Source organism: Macrotis lagotis, chromosome 4, assembly GCF_037893015.1.
Source record: "Macrotis lagotis isolate mMagLag1 chromosome 4, bilby.v1.9.chrom.fasta, whole genome shotgun sequence".
Taxonomy (NCBI): Eukaryota; Metazoa; Chordata; class Mammalia; order Peramelemorphia; family Peramelidae; genus Macrotis; species Macrotis lagotis.
Window position 1 is genome coordinate 196,330,341 of NC_133661.1, and position 7,824 is coordinate 196,338,164.

The window sequence follows — 7,824 nt, forward strand, 5'->3', positions numbered from 1 at the left end:
AAAAGGACTGAGGCTAGAGGAGAATATTAGATTTTACACTGCAGTTCATGGCACCTCTAGCAAAACTGACAATGAACTAAGTGCATAAAAACCTTACAATCAAATGCAGAAAGGCAGAAATAATAAATATATGCTTTTCAGATCATGATGGAATAAAAATTACATATAATAAAGGGTAAAAGTAAACCAAAAATTAATTGGAAACCAATAAATCATAGAAAATAATCAATTTCATCTAAGAAAATGACAATTTATATGGGAAATTTTATATCTGTAAATGCTTATATGAATAAAATAGAGAAAGAGGAGATCAATGAATTAGGTATAGCATTAAAAAAACTAAAAATAAAAAGAACAAATTAAAAATCCCTAATAAAATACCAAACTAGAAAGACTGAAAATGAAAGGAGAGATTAATAAAATTGAAAGCCAGAAAGCCATTGATCAGGGGGCAGAGCCAAGATGGAGCAGTGAAGGCAGGAAATCCTGGCAACTCTGCCCCCACCCCCAGACCACTCCAGAAAACCACTGATCAAATAAACAAAACTAAGAGTTAGTTTTATAAAAAATAATAAAATAGATAAAAATTTGATTAATCTGATTAAAAAATAGAAAGAAGAATACCAAATACCAGTATCAAAAAATGAAAAGGGTGAACTCACTACCAATGAGGAAGAAATTAAAGAGATAATTCAGAACTATTTTGCCTGCCTGTATGCCTACAAATTTGACAACCTGAGGGAAATAGATGAATATTTACCAAAAAAAAACTACCCAGATTAAGAGAAGAAGAAATAAAACACTTAGCCTAATTTCAGGGAAAAAGATGAAGAAACCCCACAAATGGATCTAAACAATTGGAAAAATTTGAATTGCTCATGTCAGGACAACTTAATATAATAAAAATGACAATTCTATCCAAATTAAATTACTTATTAAGTGCCATACAAAACAATCAAATAACTTTAAAGTTATGAAAATAATAACAAAATTCATCTGATGCAACAAAAGTTCAAGATGATCAAGGGAATTAATGAAAAAAATATAAAGGAAGGTGGCCTAGTTCTGCAAGATCTAAAACTATACTGTGAAGTATTAGTCATCACAACAGCCTGGTGCTGGTTAAGAAATAGAGTAATGGATCCAGTGATTAGAATAGTTACAAAAGAAACAGTAGCAAATAAATATAGGAATCTATTGTTTGACAAACCCAAAGACATTAGCTTCTAAAATAAGAACTCACTATTCAATAAAACTGCTGGGAAAATTGAAAAATAGCAGGGTAAAAACTAAGCATAGACCACATCTCACACCCATACCAAAATAAAGTCAAAATGTCTTCAGGATTAAGAAATAAATGACGACACCATAGATCAATTAAAGAGCAAGAAATACTCTGCTATATTTATGGAAAGGGAAGAAATTTATGACCAAACAAAAATAAAGTATATTATAAATTGAAAAATAGATGATTTTGACTATTTTAAATTAAAAAATGGTTTTGTAGTAGTAAAACCCAATGCAGCCAAGATTAGAAAGAAAACAGAAAGCTGGGAAACAGTTTTCACATCTAGGGGTTCTAATAAAGGTCTCATTTCTAAAATATATAGAGAATTGAATCAAATTAATAAAGTTATAAGTCATTTCTCAATTGATAAATGGTCAAAGGATATGAAAAGACAGTTTTCAAATGAAGAAATTAAAGCTATATATAATCATATGAAAAAATGCTCCAAATCATTATTGATTAGAGAAATGCATATTAAAACAATTATGAGATACCACCTCACACCCATCAGATTGACTAAGATAACAAAAAGGGAAAATGATCAATGCTGGAGAGTTGTGAGAAGATTGAGACATTAATGAGTTGTTAGTTGAGTTGTGAACTAATCCAATCATTCTGGAGAGCAATATGGAACTATGCTCAAAGAGCAATAAAATTGATCATACCCTTTGACCCAGCAATACCAATATTAGGCTTGTATCCAAAGAAATCACAAAAAAGTGCAAAAAGACCCACATGTTTAAACATATTAATAGCCACTGAAAAAGAATTGGAAATCATCAACTGGGGAGTGGCTGAACAAGTTATAGTATATGAGTGTTATGAGGTACTATTGTTCTTTAAGAAACCATGAATGGTAGGACTCTAGAGAAGTATGGAATAAATTACAGGGGCTGATGCTAAGAGAAGGGAATAGAACCAAGAGAACATTGTACACATTAACAGCAACATTGTAAGCTGATCAACTAAGATGGATGTAACTTTTCTCAGCAGTTCAGAGACCCAGAACAATCCTGGGAGACCTATTATGGACAACACCATCCACGTCCAGAAGGAAAAAACAAAAAAAAAAACAAAATCACAGAATCTGAATGTTAATTTTTAAAAACCTTCTCTTATGTTTTTTTCTTCCTATCCTATGGTTTTCTTTATTTTTCCTTAGTACTAATACCTCATATACAAAATTATTAATATGTTAAGCACAAATGTACATGTATAACTTTTACCACACTGTTCACCATTGTGGGGGGGGAGGGAAGGTGTAGAAAAATAAAATAAAATATTAAAAAAAATTCAAAGAGTAGCACTGAAAACAGGCAAACCTGCAGTTGGAGAGTAGATTTACAGTCTTTTTTATTGGAGGAACTGACAGGTTGTGTTTGTCTATAGTCACACAGTATAGGTTATAATCAAGACTCTAAACTATATGTTCCTTACTCTAAAGCTGTTCCACAAATTGCTATGCTACATTGCCTTTCCATATGCACACTTCTCAGTACTTAATTACTTTCTGAAGCAGATTGAAATGAGGGTCCATTTTATAGATGAGAAAAAATGACTCATTGATTAAGAGACTTATTTTGGTCACCAAGCTTCTAAGAGCAGGAGGTAGGAGAGCAACATTCTGGTTCCTGACTTCAGATCACTCTCATCTAGAAAAAGAAAATTCAGAATGTTTTAGGAAATCATGTGAATTGAGTTGAAATGAAATTATTTGTCCAAGTTAGAAATGGTAAAAAAAATTACAAGTCAGAAATGTTATGTTCAAGGTCAGTTGTATATAGCAAATAGTATTACAATGTTTTTAAGTTAAAAGTTGAAAGTGAATAAGTAGAAGAGCACATGATGACCTAAAAACTGGCAATATGAAGGAAAAGAAAAGAAAGTAGAAGTTGATATTTCCCTTCAAAAGGTGGAATTATTTTTTTCAGGTTAAAGAAAGTGTTTTGTGTACAATTTAAGTAAATGAAGTTGCTAAAATAGATTTCATCAAATCTAGAATTATTGTAGAGTTGTAAAAAGAGAATGAAAATGAGTCAATGTTTCTATTTATTATAGCACATTTGAAAGCATCCTGGAAAAGTGATTTAAGAACCACTCTGAGATTAATTTCAAATCATTTAACCTTGGTATCTTCATAGAATGTTCTTTAAGGGCAAAGAGAATTTAGTTTTTTTTGTCTTTGTAGCCCAGTACTGAGCACGGTTCCTGGTGTATATTAATAGGCCTTTAATAAATGTCTATTGAATTGAGATGAATTAAATCAAATTGAAAAGGATTGTGGAGACAGCCAAGAATTTCATTGAGTAGTTAAGTTCATCAAATGGAAATTCAACTGGTTTTGAGATTGTTATTTTTCAGTTAACAAAAATAATCATGAAGAATTTGTTGTCTCAATTAGTATTTATTTGTTTTAAAAAGTAAAGACAATAATGCAATTGATATACTTTTGGTTTTACATCAGTTTCATTTCCCAGTTTAGCCCTGGCTTCCCCTACACAGAGAACCATCCCTTTTATATCAAGGGAGAGAGAAAAAAAAAGCACTTTTGGTAAAATGAACCAAGTTCTGTGATACATTATAATGTTCCACTCCCTTAGTCCATCATCTTTCCAAAGAAGTAAAGATGATGCATTTTTATATCCCTTCTTCAGAGTCAAATTTGCTTAATATAAAAACATGGTATTCAGTCTTTTGCTATTGTTGTTCAATAAATTTATATTGTGGTAGCCATTTTGTATATTTTTTCATGTTTCTGCTTACTTTGGTTTGTATAATTCATCCCATACTTCTCTGGATTTATCTCATTCATCATTTCTTATAATAGAGTAATATTCCATAATATTCATATAAAAATATTCATTTAGCCATTCTTCAATCAATGTGCATCTACTGCATTTATAGTTTTTTGTTACCACCCCAAAAAATGTGTCTATGAATATTTTGGCATATACAGACCTTTCTATTTATCTTTGATATCTTTGGCCAAATAGTTTTCCAAGAAAATCTGTCTAGACTTAATATGCTAAGTTCTTGAAAGAATTGCCCCTTTATATCAGATAAATTCATAGGACCACTTCTTGAACTACTGGAATTCCCATTGGAAACCAAAAAAGGAAGCTACTACCATAATAACAATACAGTAAGTAGTACCAGTCCTTGGATATTTCTGCCACTGAAGTTTCTCTTTATGTCTCACCTGCTGGCAAACTTACCCTGGGTTGTCAAAAACTAATATCATCAGAGAATTGGTCCTATAAAGACCCATGAGGAACTGCATGCCTCTCTTAATCTCATGAAGTTCAGAGAGATTCATCACCAAAATGGCTACAAGGTGATGCATTTCTCATACACACCAAGAATGTCTGAACTCAGTAAGGCTGTCTGGGTACTAAGGCATAGAGGGGTGTTCCCCTCCCAAAAATCACAGATCTTTGAAGAGACCTTGGAGTACATCCATTTAAAATATTGTGCATCAGACAAAAGGACTTCAGCTCATGAAGATAGGAGGGAATAATAATTACTGTGACTACATTCTGTATAACTCCCAGCTTTTAAGACTAAGGGGTTTCTTTTCCAGCAGATCTGATTTCAACTCACACAAACAGAAATGTCTCTAGTTTTATACCACTAAACCTTGGGAAACTGAAGTATAAGTTACCATAAAATCCACAAATTACCCAAGAAGTTTGGAAGTAGGGATAAAAAGAAGTTCACAATATCTGCAAAAACATTGTCTAATTTTTGGCTGAAGCAAGCAAAGCATATCGTTTGCTAAGAATAGAGAGCTCGTTGTGTCAGTTCAGAATAGGGTGATTGGCACTAAAAGGACCTAAAGAGTAAAAAGATATGCATAGAAGTAACTATGGTTGAAATAATGCCTTGAATATATTCAGCCAGTGGAGCTGTACAATATATACCATCTTGATATTACAATTTGTACCACTCAGCATAATAGTGTTGGTACATTTATACCAGCTGTTAGTACTTGACTGAAGGTTAATAAAAAAGGATTGAATTGTATAAATTTAAGGGAATTTTAGGAAATTACTGCTAAAAGATCAACTGAGATAAAGCATAATGATCAATACATCTGGACTATAAATTGAATGACAGAATTTTAGATTTATAAGTAAAGTTGAAGGCCATCTATTCTGGTCTCTATGTGATGCTCCTTGTTCATGAACAGTAATAATATTGCTGTGAGATCTTTTGCTAAAACAATTCCACTTGCTGTAAATATTGTAAAATTCTATGAAGATTATTAGAGATAATAATAGCAATCTCATTAGCATAGAACTATGGACAAAGTGATGGCTTTAGAATCATGAAGCCCTATATTCAAGACCTGCCTCTTTGACACATACTGGTTATGTGACCATTAGCAAGTCACTAGACTTCACAGTTCCTCTTGCAACATTAAGACTGTAAATTATAATTTGCCTATTTGCATTGGCATGAAAGTGGAGAGTGGGTCAACATAGGGAGTTCTCTACTCCCATTTCATCAGAATTCTAGAATTAAAAACAGCAGTGAGTTACACTTACATAGATTTAGTCTACAGAATTTCCCTACAAGAAGCCTTGTTACAAACCTCATTTTAGAACTGATTAAGTAGTATCAGATTGTCATATAGCTAGCAAGAAATAGAGATAGAATTCAAAGTAAAACTAATCTTTGTTCTACACAGATCTAACCATGAGACTCCTCTAAGGAAGAGTCTTGAGTGGTTCCCCATTATCCACTAAGCAAAGTCCTAACAGCTCTCTCTAGCTCTTTAACAACCTGTTACCATTCTGTCTTTCCAAACTTAACTCATACTACTGTCCTCCATGTATTCTCATTTGAGAACATTCAAACCCTTTACTACTTTCTGTGATTTTCATTTTATATATCATGTCCCATCCCACATCACTTGTTGGATAATATAACCATACAAGCTCACCTTGGATGCCACCTTCCACCATGAAACTGGCTTTTATCTTGCCACTGATGCCATATAATCCTTTTTTTATTTGCACCTATCTAATATACTCACCATCATACATTACATATTCTCCTACTAATATATTAGTTCCTTCATGGATACTATATCTTTTCTAAATGTTATTTTTCACTCAAAACCCATGACAGGGTTTTAATACTAATGGCTGTTGGACTTAACAGTGTCCAGATATCTTAATTGGAAATTTAATAGGAAGAGTGAGATTGGTCATGGAGCTAAAGCTCTTTCAAAGATAATAAACAACATATCACAGGATTTAGCATCTACTAGACTCTGGATCACTTCAAAAGGAGGAATTTCTAGACACTCTATAAATATTCTATGAATTTGCTGCATGATTGCATGATATGTTTGTCCAACAGGCTTGGTGTTATTGTAATGTCTTACTTATCTTACAAAAAAATAAATCTGTGATTTCCCACCAAAAACATAAAAAAGAAACCTTTATATTGATCCTATGAACCCCTTAAGCTATCATCAGTCTCCCTAATATCCATCATCTATTACCTTTCTCCTCCTATTGTTTCTATTTGTTCTGTTTGCTCCTTCCTCCTCATGACCACTTCCTCCTCCATTCCAGACAATATGGCTTTTGTTTCTACCACTCTAGTGAAACTGAGATCTCTGAGATTACTAATGACATCTTAAGTGCCATATCCAGTTGTCTTTTTTCTCTAAGGTTTCATCCTTCTTGACCTTCTTGAAATATTCAACTCTACTTACCACCACTTCCTAAAGGATATTATTCCCGGGCTTTTTTAGATCTCTCCTGGTTGTCCTATCTACTTCATTATTTCTTCCAGGTAACCTATGCTAGTAAATGTTTGACAATCGGCTCTCTAAAAAAAAAAATCCAAAAAAATATTTAAAAATCCATACTCTTCTTAGTTCAATATGCATTATTAATATTTTCCCACTACTTTCTTAAGTCTAGATAAGCAACAAAACAATAACTTAACACCTGATTTGTATTGTTTATTGATTTCTGAGGGATAAATGTTCTGAAAAATTTAACAACCTATTTCAGTACATTTTTCCTTCCAATGCTCTGTCTATTACCTTTTTTTTCCCTTCATAATCTCTCCTTTGGTGATGTCATCTACACTAATAATTACAGATTAAACCTCTAGCCAGACAACTGACTCTCTCTCTCTCTCTCTCATATATATATATATATATATATATATATATATATATATACACACACACATATATAATTAAATGGTTCAGTGGATGGGACACTGATCCTGGAATCAGGATGATCTGAATTCAAATTCTTACTCAGACACTTGCAAACTTTGTGATTCTAGTCAAGTTACCTCACTACTCTCAGTCTCATTTTTCTCATCTGTAAAATAGGGATAATCATATTAACAACCTCACAGGGTGGGTAGTGAGGCTCCAATGACATGATAGTTGTAAAGCATTCTGAAAATTTTAAATACCTTATTATTATTGTTAACCATGCCCTTCTGAGTTCCACTAACATCTCAAACAAGTTCAAAATAGAATTGACCATCAACCCCTCTAC